Genomic DNA, 15,897 nt, shown 5'->3' on the forward strand with positions numbered 1-15,897 from the left:
GGAGGGATATGTTGTGTATCTTTATACGTATATGCTTCTAAACTGTTGTATTCTGAGCACCTCTGCAAAAACAGTGATAATGTGCGAGTGTGGTGAAAGTGTTGAATGATGATGAAAGTATTTTCTTTTTGGGGATTTTCTTTCTTTTTTGGGTCATCCTGCCTCGGTGGGAGACGGCCGACTTGTTGAAAAAAAAAAAAAAAATTAGTGAATCCCTGGGGTTTGCACGCTGTTTGCTCTAGCTGGTGCTCAGTTGAACTGGTGCTTCCACAAGGTACTAAGTGGTCCCAGATTTATTTAATACTGCACACAGTGACTGTTAAGACCCATTCTATACCACCTAGGCCTGTCAGGCCTCTAGTGCAAAATTTGAAGGCAGGAAAATAAAATGCTGATCTACATTTCGAGTGTTAGCAGTAAGACCATGGATCTACGTTTGGACAGTTAAAGGATTAAGATAAAAAGTCTAAAAACATCCTGTATTTTATACAATCCATGATGTTACTGGGGTAGTATTGGACCATCAAGGATGCCACAGCACCAAAAAAAGAGAGGAGGGTTTGTGATCATCAGCTTTGATCTAAGAAGGGGATGGTTGCTCCAGTTTAAAACTATAAAAGCAAAGTTTTTGGCTGCCATTTACAGTAAGGATGTTGTTTTTGTTGGGCAAGCCTACCCCCTTTACCTCCCTTCACCCCTGCCCCCAGTTAAGGCACTGTTTTACAACATGTCATCATTCACCACAAACCACCACCAATTTATAGCCTTCCACCACACTCTACAACCTTCTACCACATACCACCACTTTCTGCAACCCTCCACAATATGCCACTACATTCGATATCACTCCACAGTATGCCACCTAGCATTACAGATTTCCTTCTCATTCTATAACCATCCAAAACATTCCACCATACATATATAATTATTGTATTTTATTATGATCTTTATGTGAGTGCAGTAATATAGCATTTTTACAGGCAGCAGTATTGACAGATTCAGTGTTTTAACTATCCTCACTCCTTTCTCATTCCTTTCTCACTTCCTCACCTCACTGCCTCTTTCACTTTCACTGTCTGCTGTCGTAAGTATCAGGGTAGTGTAATTGTGGTAGCAGAAGAGTACATGTACAGATGATATAAACTATAAAAAAATTCACAAAAGCTCTTGCTAACTATATAAGTTTGAATGGCTCTAAAAATTATAGCTTCTTTATGGCATAATTGTATTTGGAGACTTGTGCTGCATTAAAACCATATATGCTTTTATTTCTAAATATTGTATTATATGCTTGTTATTAAATAAAAACTTTTTCTGCAGGTGCTCTTTATGATCAACTACAAAGTTACTTGATCCCATTCCTCTGTGCTGGTATTCCTCCAATAATTGGCTCCTTTATCCTCTTCTCTATCAGCTGCATCAAACAGCCACCCAAGGTTAGAAATACTCTCTTTGCTACCTTATAAAATACACAGTGGAACCTCAATTTTCGTTTGCCCTGATTTTCATCGAATTCGGTTTTCAACAACTTTTTTCATCATGTGAAACATTTCATAATAATCCTTTTTTTTTGTGCTTGTTTATTGAGTGCGACTGCTAAATAAGCCACCATGGGGCCAAAGAAAGCTCTGAGTGCCAGCCCTTTGATAAAGAAGGCTAGAAACACTATAGAATTCGATGGTGGTAGTGATTATGATGGTGGTATAGGGTGGTAGTGATTGTGGTAGAGGGTGGTAGTGATGGTGGTAGAAGGTGGTAGTGATGGTGGTAGTGATGGTGGTAGAGATAACCTCTCTTCCCTCTCCCCTCCTCGCCATCTTCCATACGCCAGCAAGAGTCTTCAGTAAAGGTAAAAGTGATTTAAATGTTCATTTAACCATTTCATTAGTGCTTTATATTTATTTCTCATTGTTTTCTGTATGTAAAACTATAGTTATTTTCTATAAAATGTATTTTTTGTTAACATTTTTGGGTGTCTGGAATGGATTAATTGAATTTACATACATTATTTCTCATGTGAAATATTGCTTCAGTTTTCATCGAATTCAGTTTTCGTCAGACTCTCTGGAACGAATTAAAGATGAAAACCGAGGTTCCACTGTATTTTTTTAACACAACAGCCATTTCCCATGTGGTTGCTGGTAAATTTTATTGCATGCTTCATGCTGTTTAGTTTGAAAGTTAATAGTCTGGGGGTGGGAGTACAGTACCTGTATTCTGAAGGACGAGTCACTGAAATTCTTGGCAAAGAGCTATTGAATAAGTGGTCATTGTGTTTCCTTCTTTAGGTCACCCTGCCTTAGTAAGGAATAGGCATTGTGGCTTAAAGAAACAATAAGAATGATGAGTTAAAAATAATAAGATAATTTTGGAGCAGAATGGTAGAAAAATCTTAAGGACCCTTGTTTGATGGATAAGTATTCTTTAAGATTATATTGGTATGAAAGTTATAAGAATACTCAGAATAATTTCACAAACTAATGTGATAGCCAAGAGCTTGGACAAACAAGTTCGGTAGTGCATATGTCACAGTATTAACCCTTTGACTGTTTTGGTCATATATATACGTCTTACGAGCCAGTGTTTTGGATGTATATATACTCAATAATTCTAGTAGCTTCAAATCGAGCAGGAGAAAGCTGGTAGGCCCACATGTGAGAGGATGGGTCTGTGTGGTCAGTGTGTACCACATAAAAAAATCCTGCAGCACGCAGTGCATAATGAGAAAAAAAAACTGACCATTTTCTTCTTGGATTAAAACACCGACTTTGAGGTGTATTTCCGTATAGTATTTATTGTTTTATTCTTGTTTTCATGGTCTCACGTGTTAAAATGGAAAACAGTTTGCAGAAATAGAGATGATTTTGATTAGTTTCAAGATGAAAATGACCTTGAAATTGAGCTCAAAGTAGCGGAAATGTTCGATTTTTACCAATGTTCAAGAGTAAGCAAATTACACCACACGTCCAATACATGTCAACTGGGGAGTCTAATATTCTTTCACTAGTGCACTGATATTATTTATACCATTTTTTACAATAATGCAGCAGTCTGCATAACAGTAAATTTTGTATTTTTTATATGAATAAAAAATAAAAATAGAAAGCAATAGTAATATAAGAGGGGCCTAGAGACGTGACTAATGAACAGAGGATATGTTATTTTAGTGCCAAGAACGTCTACATTGTTTATTCTGGACCCTATTTTGAAATTGGCATCATTTTTAATTGCGTGAAATTGGCCAAATTGCCAGTTTCTGACCAATTTATTGGGTAGTTCAAATCGGTAAATGGGGAGTTTCTTGTACTCAGTTGATAGAAAAAATGGAGTTCTAAAGAAATAGCTGTGAGTTTGGTCAACTGGAACAACAGAATTAGGCAAAAACAGTGCTCAAAGTCGGCAAAATCGCCGATGCATATGTGTCGCCGAGACTGCTAACTTTGCGGAAGCATAATTCCAAATTTTGTACATTTGGTGTCATTACCATCGGGAAAAGATTCTCTATCATTTCATAATTTTTTTTTTTTTTTTTTTTTTTTTTTTTTTTTTTTTTTTTTTTTTTTTAAATTTTGTGACATAGAATGACAGTTTCAGATAGGGGCTTGCAACAGTCAAAGGGTTAAATAAACATGCATGACACTTTTATAAATGTTAAATATACCACTGAAATTATAGTGGCTAAGGGAGCTAGAGACTGGAGTATTGAAAGAATATTTTGTTTAATCCATCCTGCTGGTGGTGTATAAAATACATTTCAACTGGAAGAAATATATTGGCACTTTATCATATTAAGGTTCTAAACTAATAATATTTATCGTATGTGAACTTGATTCAGTAGTGAGATGGTTATCACTAGTGAGATGGTTGTGAGGCAGATAGACAGACTGAAGCAAAATAAGTCGCCAGGTCCTGATGAGGTTTTTTCAAGGGTTCTTAAGGAATGCAAAATGGAACTCTGTGAACCATTAACTAATATTTTTAATTTATCTCTTCAAACAGGTGTAGTGTCTGATATGTGGAAGATGGCTAATGTAACTCCTATTTTTAAAACAGGGGACAAGTCGTTACCGTCAAATTACCGCCCAATAAGCCTGACCTCAATTGTAGGCAAATTACTAGAGTCAATTATAGCTGAGATTATAAGAAGCCATCTCGATAAGCATAGCTTGATTAATGATACTCAGCATGGATTCACAAGAGGCCGGTCTTGTCTAACTAATTTATTAACTTTCTTCAGTAAAGCTTTTGAGGCTGTTGACCACAATAAAGAATTTGATATTATTTACTTAGATTTTAGTAAGGCTTTTGATAGAGTTCCGCACCATAGACTGTTAAAGAAAGTGGCAGCTCATGGCATTGGGGGAAAAGTGCTCTCGTGGATCGAGTCATGGCTCACTGACAGGAAGCAGAGAGTGTCCATAAATGGGGTTAAATCCGAGTGGGGATCTGTAACAAGTGGCGTTCCACAGGGATCAGTCTTGGGCCCGTTGTTGTTTATAATATATATCAATGATCTTGATGAGGGAATTACTAGTGATATGAGCAAATTCGCCGATGACACAAAGATAGGTAGGATAATTGATTCAAACGTAGATGTTAGGGAACTTCAGGAGGATTTAAACAAACTCTATTCTTGGTCAGAAAAGTGGCAGATGCAGTTCAATGTAGATAAATGCAAGGTTCTGAGGCTTGGGAGTGCCCATAACACTAGTACTTATAAATTAAATGATGTAGAACTTAGCCATACAGATTGCGAAAAGGACTTGGGGGTTATGGTGAGCAGCAACCTTAAACCAAGACAGCAATGCCTAAGCGTACGTAATAAGGCAAATAGATTACTGGGATTTATATCAAGAAGTGTAAGCAACAGAAGTCCAGAGGTCATACTGCAGCTTTATACATCATTAGTAAGGCCTCACCTAGATTATGCAGCTCAGTTCTGGTCTCCGTATTACAAAATGGACATAAATTCGTTAGAAAACATTCAGCGTAGGATGACTAAATTAATACATAGCATCAGAAATCTTCCTTATGAAGAAAGATTGAAGACTCTTAAGTTACATTCACTTGTTAGACGAAGAATGAGGGGAGACCTGATCGAAGTGTATAAGTGGAAGATAGGTATAAATAAAGGGGATATTAATAAGGTCTTGAGGATGTCTCTCCAAGAGAGAACGCGCAGTAATGGATTTAAATTAGGTAAGTTTAGATTTAGAAAGGACATAGGAAAGTATTGGTTTGGAAATAGGGTAGTTGATGAGTGGAACAGTCTACCTAGTTGGGTTATTGAGGCTGGGACTTTGGGTAGTTTCAAATCTAGGTTGGATAAGTACATGAGTGGGAGGGGTTGGATTTGAGTGGGACTTTCACATCAGAGCTTATTTCTTGGGTGGCATTGAAAATTGGGTTGGGCAAATGTTTTGTTAGTGGGATGAATTGTAAAGGACCTGCCTAGTATGGGCCAGCAGGCCTCCTGCAGTGTTCCTCCTTTTCTTATGTTCTTATGTTCTTATGTGGTTGAAAATTTTAAGTTAATATTTGTTTCTGATTTTTTGGATTATGAAAATTTTTATTGGTTTACAATGTAATCTTACTCCATGGGAAAGTGGAGAGGAATCCTTTTTTTATAAGCCATGGGTGTCATAAGAGGCAACTAAAATGCTGGGAGCAAGGGGCTAGTAGCCCCTTCTCCTGTATACCGGCCATATCCTACCCTGCCTCAGTGGGATATGGCCAGTTTATTGAAATAAAAAAAAAAATTCTTTTTAGGTCACCCTGCCTCGGTGGGAGACAGCCAATGCTTTAAAAAAATTTAGTGTTATCTTTGATACTATGCCTTTTTATATTCACAATAGGGAGCACCGGGATCACCTGTGCGAGACTCTACAGAAAAGCAGAACAACGCAGCTGCAGTAGAAGAGCCTAAAGAAACTCAAACACTCATGGCAGGTTAGTCAATAGCATCCCATTACTGGTACTTTTATTCACTTATCGTTGCATGTTGCATTTACTTCTCAAGAGTTTATTTTATCATTATGTAACTTGAAGAAGCCTTATGTCAGATTATGTACTGAAGATAGGACAGTCCATTAGCTATAAATAGGTAATGATAAACAGTAATAATAATTATGTGTGAGCTTGACACCAAGTAACCCAATGAGCAATAGAGAAACAAGACTGATAAGTTGATCTCCATATTTCACGACAAACAAATTATGTTTACCTCTGAAGAAAAACATTGGATCACTTATTTCGGCAGGCAAGTAATGCTTTTCTGATAATTATGTATTGGATATTTGCCCATTACATGTGGATTTTCAGTCCACAGGATCTTGATAAGCAGAATTTTATGTATTAACATAATTCTCTAAGTATGAATATTAAGTGTGGAGATTATTCTAAACAAACTTTGCTGAATGATGAATATAATAATGTGTTGAGACTGATTATTTAATGGCTGTCTGCACTGGTACTAACTAACATCTTGTTAAATAAACGCTGTGCTCATATACATAAAGTTTGATATCTTAAATGTAAAAATGTGCTTGAGGTTGTGTATGGTAATTGTTGATCAGATCAGGGTTTGGAATAATTATTTCAGTACTGTATTAACTTCTAAAATACTGTATGTAGCAAACTTAAATTGTTGGCTTGAACCTTCATGGAAGATTCTGTAGTTATGTTTATTGCAGGTTATTTTTACCTTCACTGTCAGTGTTATGATAAACAGTTTTCCCTACAAATATACGGGGCCATGTTTTCATGGATTCCAACTGTCCAATGTTTTTACAGATTCTGACTATCTTTGTCTTGCCTAAATCTTTCTTTTTTATTCTGGTCATTATTTCTATAAATGCAAAATAATCCAAAATTGGAGACAAATTGTTATGCAGATTTAATTTTGTATTTTATTAAGCTTTTGCTTTCAAGGGGCCTTTGGGAACATAAATCCCCATGAATTTGTAGGGAGAGCTGTGTCATAAACACTGACCAATAAACGGGTAAATCCCACGTGGATAGAAAATCAATCATGGAGTGTCAGTCAGGGACCCTCTTCAGCAGATCCTCATCTGCCAAAATGTTTAGATAATTTCTACTCCATATTTAATTTTCTGTGTGCAGTTTACTTGATAAGAAACTTTGAAGATTTGTTAGTTTTATCAGATCTTAGTAATTTTTAAGAATTGTGAGATTTACCTGACTGTAGTCATTTTCATGAATTGTGGTATTTACCTGATCTTAGTCATTCTTAAGAATTAAGTTTAACTGGAGTACTGTATGCAGTGAGTAATCAGATGGTTTTCTTGAAAAGTAGAGTTGTTGCTGATGTTTGTCATCAGAAAGAATGGTGACTGCAGTTACCTGTGAAATTTGAATTTTAAAGCCTTCTCTCCCCACACAATTATTTCAGAGGAGATGCAGAGTCAAGTGTAACGAGGAGTTGTGGAGTGGATAGGGTGAGGTATTGTAAGACACACAGCTTCCACTGCCTGCTTTGGGGGGAATTTCATAATAGTAATTAATGTTCTTGTGAAAACTACACTCTGCTCATACTAAGTTTAATTATGTTAAAGTGTATATAAACTTTATCAGATTAGAGAAGCTTTGTTCATAATTTTATTTATAATTGTTTATGCACTAGCTTATATTTATGAAGCTACTTTGCAATTGCTGTTACATTATGAGAGAGATTAACCTCAATTTAATTTTCTTTACACAAATCATACAACCGTGAGTGAATCTCCAGAAGGTCAAGATTGTTCATTAATGAGCGTGTCTGTTATAAGGCCTTAATAAAACACTATGGTGTCTTGATTCTCATCTTTTCTACAACAGGCAACATTGTTTTGCACCAAGTTGTATTTTCTTGCATTTATATAAATATTAGCTTCAACGCATCTCTCGCAAGACGGTGGAGTGAATGATGGTGAAAGTTTTTTTTTTTTTTCGGGTCACTCTGCCTTGGTGGGAGACGGCCACTGTGTTAAAAAAAATCTAGAAAACACAATATGGACTGTTGGATTCCTAAATTATAAGTGATTCCTAGATGACAAAAAAAAAATTGTCATTCTGTATAGATCATTGCTTCAGGTAGTATAAGTGTGCATATTGAAACAGTAAATCACAGTGAGTATACACTATTTCCAAAAATTAAATCTATTGCAGCTCTATACCTCTTCATAAATAATTTAATAAAACAAATTCTTGTGAAGCTTTGAAACTTCTTATGTCAGCTAATATTGTTCAGTTGTGTGATATAATAATTAACTTATGTTGGCATTTACACTACAGTATTTTTGTTTGGTGTTCACTGTAGTAAGTTATATACTGTATAGGTAAAAAATATTAATGCATATGCCGTTTCCCACTCAGAACTGCAATGTTAAATACATTTTCAGTTAGTAGATGTAATGATAAAGTTAATATAGAAACTTAATATTACCTAACACAGTGAGAAAGACAGTGAGGGTGAGAATGAGTGAGTAGAGTGTACTGGAATAAAGCAAGAGTGAGTCTAAGAAGAAAAGATGAGGATTTTGTTTGAATTATTAACCTGGAGGGTTAGTAATCCAGGATGACCTAATAACATCAGAATGTTGTTGATAGGGGTGTGCTAAAGTATCGGTATTGGTGGATATAGACAAATTTTGATGGTACCAGTATCAGCCTGAAACTGAGTACATGTAATGGTATTGGAAAATTTGGTATTGTCCCATTCCTAGTCATTGAGGGCTCTTTCTTATGTCCATCCCCCAGGATTCAACCCACACTCATCTAACATCCAAGTACCTACTTACTGCTAGGTAAACAGGGGCATCATAAGTCCATCAGATGTAAAAAAAAAAAAAACATGCCCAACATTTGCACTCATGTCAGGGATTGAAACCCTGTCCCTCACTTTGCAGGATAAGGCACCTACCAACTGAGCCACGATTTACTTTAAAGCATAATACTCCATATAGTATTTGATGTTTAGTATCAGGTGCACTGAAACTTCAGTTTCTAGAATTCAGATAAATCGAGTGTGCGAATAACTGGACAGAATCATGATTATCCAGATAGTTCTTAACATTTAAAAATCCATACTAAATACAGTGCAGTTTTAGATGATCAGATTTAATTCAGAAGTTTAGATAATGACAAGATTTTTTTCCCCATTTTCAGTAGCCTTCCCAGTTCATCTGGGCTTTAGGCCTAGCAATAAGTTGTTCTGATAGGACTGGCAATGTTTTACTGTGATAGGTTCTGCAGTGTATTACATCTGATTGGTTCAAGGTGATCATGTGATGACCAGGTGGTTGCAGATTGACACATTTCATTTGCTTCCTTTAGTCAAACGCCTCTCTTCATTTAGCATAATAGTATCTCCTGCATATTTTAGTGCATTTTGTTAAGGCAGATCATAAGTATGTATAAATAATTATATTTTTTTTTAGTCCATAGCAGCAAAATAAATTATTGGGATATCAAAATCCAACAATAAACTAAAGGAAAATCCTGCTATGTAGCAGCAGCATCACGGAAGACTCGCTCTAGTGCTTCCTTGTGAGATGAACCATGTTAAAGATCATTATTGTCTCGAACATATGTTTCATCATTTTCCTATGAATTTAGAAATGTTATTTTCAGCTAAGCTGAAAGGAAAATAAGTTTCATTGTTCACTGCTGTACCTCAAAATTCACAGCAAATCTTGATATTAAGAGCAGCATCAGTATTTTTGCAATATTAATGCATATCTCATACACACACACATACCACCTTCACACACATCTAGTTAAGGTATGCCTAGTTCACGAGAAACGGATTGCCATGGGGCATATTGATCATTTTTTTTGAAGCTCAAAAAAACAAAAAAATCATATGAGCCCATTCCTAGTTATAAAGTGCAGTATAGATAAAATAGTTAAAAATTATTTTGCAAATGAATAAGAACACATTTTACATAATTCATTGAATTATATAGAATAATTAATGAGCAGAATACCAGTTTTCACATAGTTTGACTTTACTAACATGGCTTACACTGTATATATATATATATAAAGTTAAAGGGCATTTATCGTTGTTTAACAGTTATTGGTTTAAAATGTCTATTAACATGACATGATAAAATAAATATATTACAGTATTCTACTTTGAAAACATAAAAGTAATGTTTATTTCTAACAAGAATGCATTTGCTTAGAGAATAAGGTAAACTGCATATCTATAACATAGGTTATAGAAGAAAAGGAACCCATAACAAATGTATCATTTTTTTATATATTAGAGAGCTTGCATTAACAAGTTTACATATATACCAAGTAGATAGTTAAAATTGCACCTAATACAACTAACTGCACTCAACAGATAATCTTACATATTGTTGTTTATACTAATTCAGTATGTTAATAAACAGATCATACATATACATTAAGAGATAAGGGAATGGGTATAAATAAGTTGCACTTTTATGAAATCATGGAAGAATGATTGTGGAAATGTTGGCCAAGCTATTTATCTGTTTTGCATTCTAAATTGAGGTGTCTTATAGCACAGTATAATATTCTGGTTTTGTAATACCACAAATTATGAAACTCAGAATTAATTGAGCATATCTGTATATACATGAGCATATGAAAATGCATTATTGATTCAAAATTAATGCTGATATAAAAGAAAGATGTTTGTAATTGTGTCATTGGCCTTGTAGTTTAATATTTCCTCACCACATACTACTGTCCACTGGCCTCTACCAGCAGAGCTTTACACATACCCAGTGCAAAGGCTTGTCAGGAGTGGTGCCTGAGCTGAAGGTTATGAGCTACAAGTAAAGAATTTTGAGAATTACCAATAGTCTTTGTTACCTAAGAAGCAAAGAACATGAAATGTGATCATGACATACCAAATTCTATGTGCATAGAAGGGTAGATGAGGATTGCTTCTTTTTCAAGGATGCAATAAAGACATATGGATGGAAATTACATACCCAGGGTTATTTACAACTCTTACATTGAAGAAACATTTCCCAATAAATTGAATTCTCTGAGAAATAACAGTGGAAGAGAACTCCATACAGGGTGTTCATAAATTGATATGGTAAGGCTCATTCACATTATTCAGTCAAACGTTGAGAAGCAGGACCAAGTGGTTGAGCTCATCCCTTGCAAACTCGAGCAGGTAATTATAGCATTCAATAAGATGTGGGTATTTTGCCCTTGCCTTTCTACAAAAATTGTCACTATGAGACCATTCTCTGTAGATTGACGAGTGGGTGTTAGCACCTCACATATGATCACTTACCTGGGGGTGATTCTGCCTCTCCTTTTGTGACTTGGCATGCTGCTAACCGTAGTGCATAGCTTAATTTTTACCTGCAATTTACATCTTGTTTTTTATCAAGTGTTATGTAATTCTCTTAGTACCTGTAAAGGCCTTAGGAAAATTTGAAGACCTGATGCTAACTATTTGATAATTTTTTAAATGATGCAGGATATTTGAACTTTGTGTGAAAGTATTTATTGTTTAGTTAAGTATTTATTAAGGGGATAATGCGGGATGTGTGTGAAATATTTTATTACTTAGTGCTGAAAGTTCTTTGAATTTTGAAGTTCTTTCTTCCCACCACCTGTGCTTCCTTCCCTCCTCCTGCCTCCACCTTTGCATCCATCTCATCTGCTTTTGCTATCACTTTTTCCTAATCTGCCTCCTGTTCTTTTCTTCCTCTTCCTTCTCATCCTTTCTCTTGCTTGCTTACAAGTGCAAACAAGAATGCTGTAACTGCTAGTAAGATTTGTGGGACACTTCATTGCCAAATAAAATTTTCATTACTATTCAAATTTTCATCACTATTTATGAAAATTTTAAAGGAGTAAGTGAACAACGTAAACTATTTTTGTTTTTTATTAACACATCGGCAGTTTCCCACCAAGATAGGGTGGCCTGGAAAAGAAAAACTTTCATCATCATTCACTCCATTACTATCTTGCCAGAGGCTCGCTTACACTACAGTTATAAAACTGCAACATTAACACCCCTCCTTCAGAGTGCAGACACTGTACTTCCCATCTCCAGGACTCAAGTCCGGCCTGCCGGTTTCCCTGAATCCCTTCATAAATGTTACCTTGCTCACACTCCAACAGCACAAGTCCTAAAAACCATTTGTCTCCACTCACTCCTATCTAACATGTTCACACATGCTTGCTGGAAGTCCAAGCCCCTCTCACACACAACTTCCTTTACCTTCCTCCCTCCAGCCTTTCCTAGGCTGACCCCTACCCTGCCTTCCCTCTAAGTCATTCTGTAAGCATATATATAAACACCTCTCTGGGTTTTCTTCTATTTTCTTACTAGTTCTTGTTCTTATATTCTCTTATCTCCATGGGGAAGTGGAACAGAATTCTTCCATAAGCCATGCATGTTATTAGAGTCACTAAAATTCTGGGAGCAAGGGGCTAGTAACCCCTTCTGTATACATTACTTAAGTTAAAAAGAGAAACTTTCGTTTTTCTCTTTGGCCCAACCTGCCTCGGTGGGAAACAGCCGATTTGTTGAAGAAGTCATTCTATTTTGTTTCAGCCTCTACATATCTGAACCACATCAATAACCCCTCCTCAGCCCTCTGGGCAATCCCACACTTCCTCCTAATCTCCAGATTACAGATTCTCTGCATTATATTCACACCACACATTGCTCTCAGACATGACATCTCCACTCCCTTCAGCCTTCTCCTTGTTGCAATATTCACCACCCATGCTTCACACCCATATGAGCATTGGTATACTTACATTCCCTTCTTTGCTTCCATGGATATAGTTCTTTGTCTCCACAGACTCTTCAGTGCACCACTCACCTTTTTCCCCTCATCTGTTCTATGATTCACCTCATCTTTCATAGACCCATCTACTGACATATCCACTCCCAGATATCTGAATACATTCACCTCCTCCATTCTCTCTCTCTCTCTCTCCAATTTGATATCCAGTCTTTCGTTACCTAATTTCTTTATCCTCATCACCTTACTCTTTCCTATACATTCACTTTTAATATCCTTCTTTTACATACCCTACCAAACTCATCTTCCAACCTCTGCAACTTTTCTTTGGAATGCCCCAAAAGCACAGTGTCATCAGCAAAGTGCAGCTGTGGCAACTCCCACTTTGTGTTAGATTCTTTAACTTTTAACCCCACACCTCTTGCCAACACCCGAGCATTCACTTCTATTACAACTCCATCTATAAATATATTGAACAACCATGGTGACATCACACATCCCTGTCTAAGGCCTACTTTTACTGGGAAATAATCTCCCTCTCTCTTACTCTAACCTAAGCCTCACTGCCCTCATAAAATCTCTTCACTGCTTTCAATAATCTACCTCCTATTACATACATTTGCAACATCTGCCACATTGCCCCTCCTATCCACCAAATCATACATCTAAATACTGGTCACCTATGTGTTTCACTGTAAACACTTGGTCTACACACCCCCTACCCTTCCTAAAGCCTCCTTGTTCCTACCCTTCTGCTATCCTACACTTAATTCTTTCAATAATTCTTAATTCATACTCTTAATTCTTTCAATAATAGCTCTATCATACACTTTACCAGGTATACTCGACTTAATCCCCTATAATTTTTATAGGGGAATATACAACATAAATATATGCTCTTTAATAATTTGAAAGTTTGAACATTTATGTTCTTGGAAGTAAACATTTTTCTATTTTCCTTTATGTTCAATCTGACCAGTGTTGTTTGAACCATTAATTGTAATATTATTTTTATTATGTGCAACTTCAAGATTATTCTTCATATGAACCTCCATCTTGACTGCCTCACATAAGTATTAAGATAAAATAAAGATTTATTAAAAAGTTAATCACCTATCTTGTCTAGACTTAAGTGTTATTATGCACTTGCATAAGTCTGCCCAAAATGCCTTAGCATGATAGTAGCTTTCGTTGTACTTAACAAATCAAGATCGTAAATATACATTGTAAGATAGGGGAGCTTTGAAAAAAAAAAATAAAAAAAAATTTAAGCGGTCATGATTTTTACGTAAAATTAAAGCAGCTGGAACTGATGGGATCATGACAGAAATGTTAAAAGCAGGGGGGGATATAGTGTTGGAGTGGTTGGTACTTTTGTTTAATAAATGTATGAAAGAGGGGAAGGTACCTAGGGATTGGCAGAGAGCATGTATAGTCCCTTTATATCTGTAAAAATTATAGAGGAATAAGCTTACTGAGTATACCAGGAAAAGTGTACGGTAGGGTTATAATTGAATAATTAGAGGTAAGACAGAATGTAGGATTGCGGATGAGCAAGGAGGTTTTAGAGTGGGTAGGGGATGTGTAGATCAGGTGTTTACATTGAAGCATATATGTGAACAGTATTTAGATAAAGATAGGGAAGTTTTTATTGCATTTATGGATTTAGAAAAGGCATATGATAGAGTGGATAGAGGAGCAATGTGGCAGATGTTGCAAGTATATGGAATAGGTGGTAAGTTATTAAATGCTGTAAAGAGTTTTTATGAGGATAGTGAGGCTCAGGTATGAATAAATTATATGTAACGCTAAGCACATTAGTGCCACTGTTGCCAATGAATGATAATTTTTTTTTTCCAAATTTGACACCATAATATTGTAAGTTTTCTTTGGATTTCATTTTTATTTTCTTGTTTCTATTTAGAAAAATGTGCTCCTTCATATCATAAGTTTTTTTTTTTTTTTGTTTTTTTTTATTTTGCCATATATGGAATTTTAATTTCTGGATATGTTACAGTTTAGGGTTAAAAAAGAGTAATCAGCATTGAATAACTATTCTTATTTTGTTTTTAATTAACTTTCAAGTTTTAAAAAGAAGAATTTAAAGTTCAAAATAAAAAAAAATGTATGATGAATGCAAGCTGTAGTATAAATATGAAATTGGCAAAAAGAAGAATATATGAGAGTGTAGTGGTACCAACACTTGTATGGTTGTGAGGTTTTGGTTATGAATGTTGCAGTGAGGAAGAAGTTGGAGGCAGTGGAGATGTCGTGCATGGTGTAAATATTGTGCAGAGAATTCATAGTCTGGAGATGAGAAGTGAGAAGCAGGATTACTAAAAGTATTATCTAGAAGGCTGAGGAGGAGTTGTTGAGGTGGTTTGGACATTTAGGAAGGATGGAGCAAAATAGGATGACTTGGAGAATGTATAAGTCTGTAGTGGAGGGAAAATGTGGTAGGGGTTGCATTAGGAAAAGTTGGAAACAACAGGTAAATGAGGTTTTGTATTAAAAGGGTTTGGACATTCAGCAGGCAGGTGTGAATGTGTTAGATAGATGTGAATCAAGGCAAGTGGTTTTTCTAAGTAACTGTTCTTCTGGAATGTGAACAAGGTAACATTTATGAAGGGATTCAGGGAAAATAGTTAGCTGGACTTGAGTCCTGGAAGTGGGGCATACAGTGCTTGCACTCTGAAGGAGGGATGGGGATATTGCAGTTTGGAGGGGCATCTGAACTGTAGCATCATTGTGCCTCTGGCAAGACAGTAATGGAGAGTGTGACGGTGAAAGAGGTTCTTCTTGTTTGGGTCACCCTACCTTGGTGGGAAACAGTAGGTGTGTTAAAAATAATTCTCATTTGTTCTAAGATTTTATATTGTACAATGTGAAAGATCTGTTTAGTACATTGTGTGATTGTGCTCTTCTAGCAGTGAACCTACAATAACTTCATTTTACCAGTCATGAATATTCATGACAATTTCTAGCAAATATGCTTTAGTGCCAGGATTGTTCAGAATTTTTTTTTCACAGTTCTGTACTGTAAAAAATCCATTAATACTTTTTTTTACACATATGTAAAATTCCAAATTGAAAAATTCATTACCAAGTGGGAACAAGCATATACACAAAATGTTATTAGTGT

The 15,897-nt window shown here is 35.8% G+C and overlaps 1 long non-coding RNA gene across 1 annotated transcript in view; it reads left to right on the forward strand.

Moving 5' to 3' along the window:
• The first annotated feature begins 1,296 nt into the window (after positions 1–1,296).
• LOC138851800 (uncharacterized) overlaps positions 1,297–15,897 on the forward strand; it is a 38,258-nt gene continuing 23,657 nt past the window's right edge. Inside the window, exons 1-2 of the long non-coding RNA XR_011391410.1 lie at positions 1,297–1,436; positions 5,856–5,949. This is a non-coding gene — a long non-coding RNA (uncharacterized lncRNA). The remainder of the gene's footprint in view (positions 1,437–5,855; positions 5,950–15,897) is intronic.

Source organism: Cherax quadricarinatus, unplaced genomic scaffold (assembly GCF_038502225.1).
Source record: "Cherax quadricarinatus isolate ZL_2023a unplaced genomic scaffold, ASM3850222v1 Contig2164, whole genome shotgun sequence".
Taxonomy (NCBI): domain Eukaryota; kingdom Metazoa; phylum Arthropoda; class Malacostraca; order Decapoda; family Parastacidae; genus Cherax; species Cherax quadricarinatus.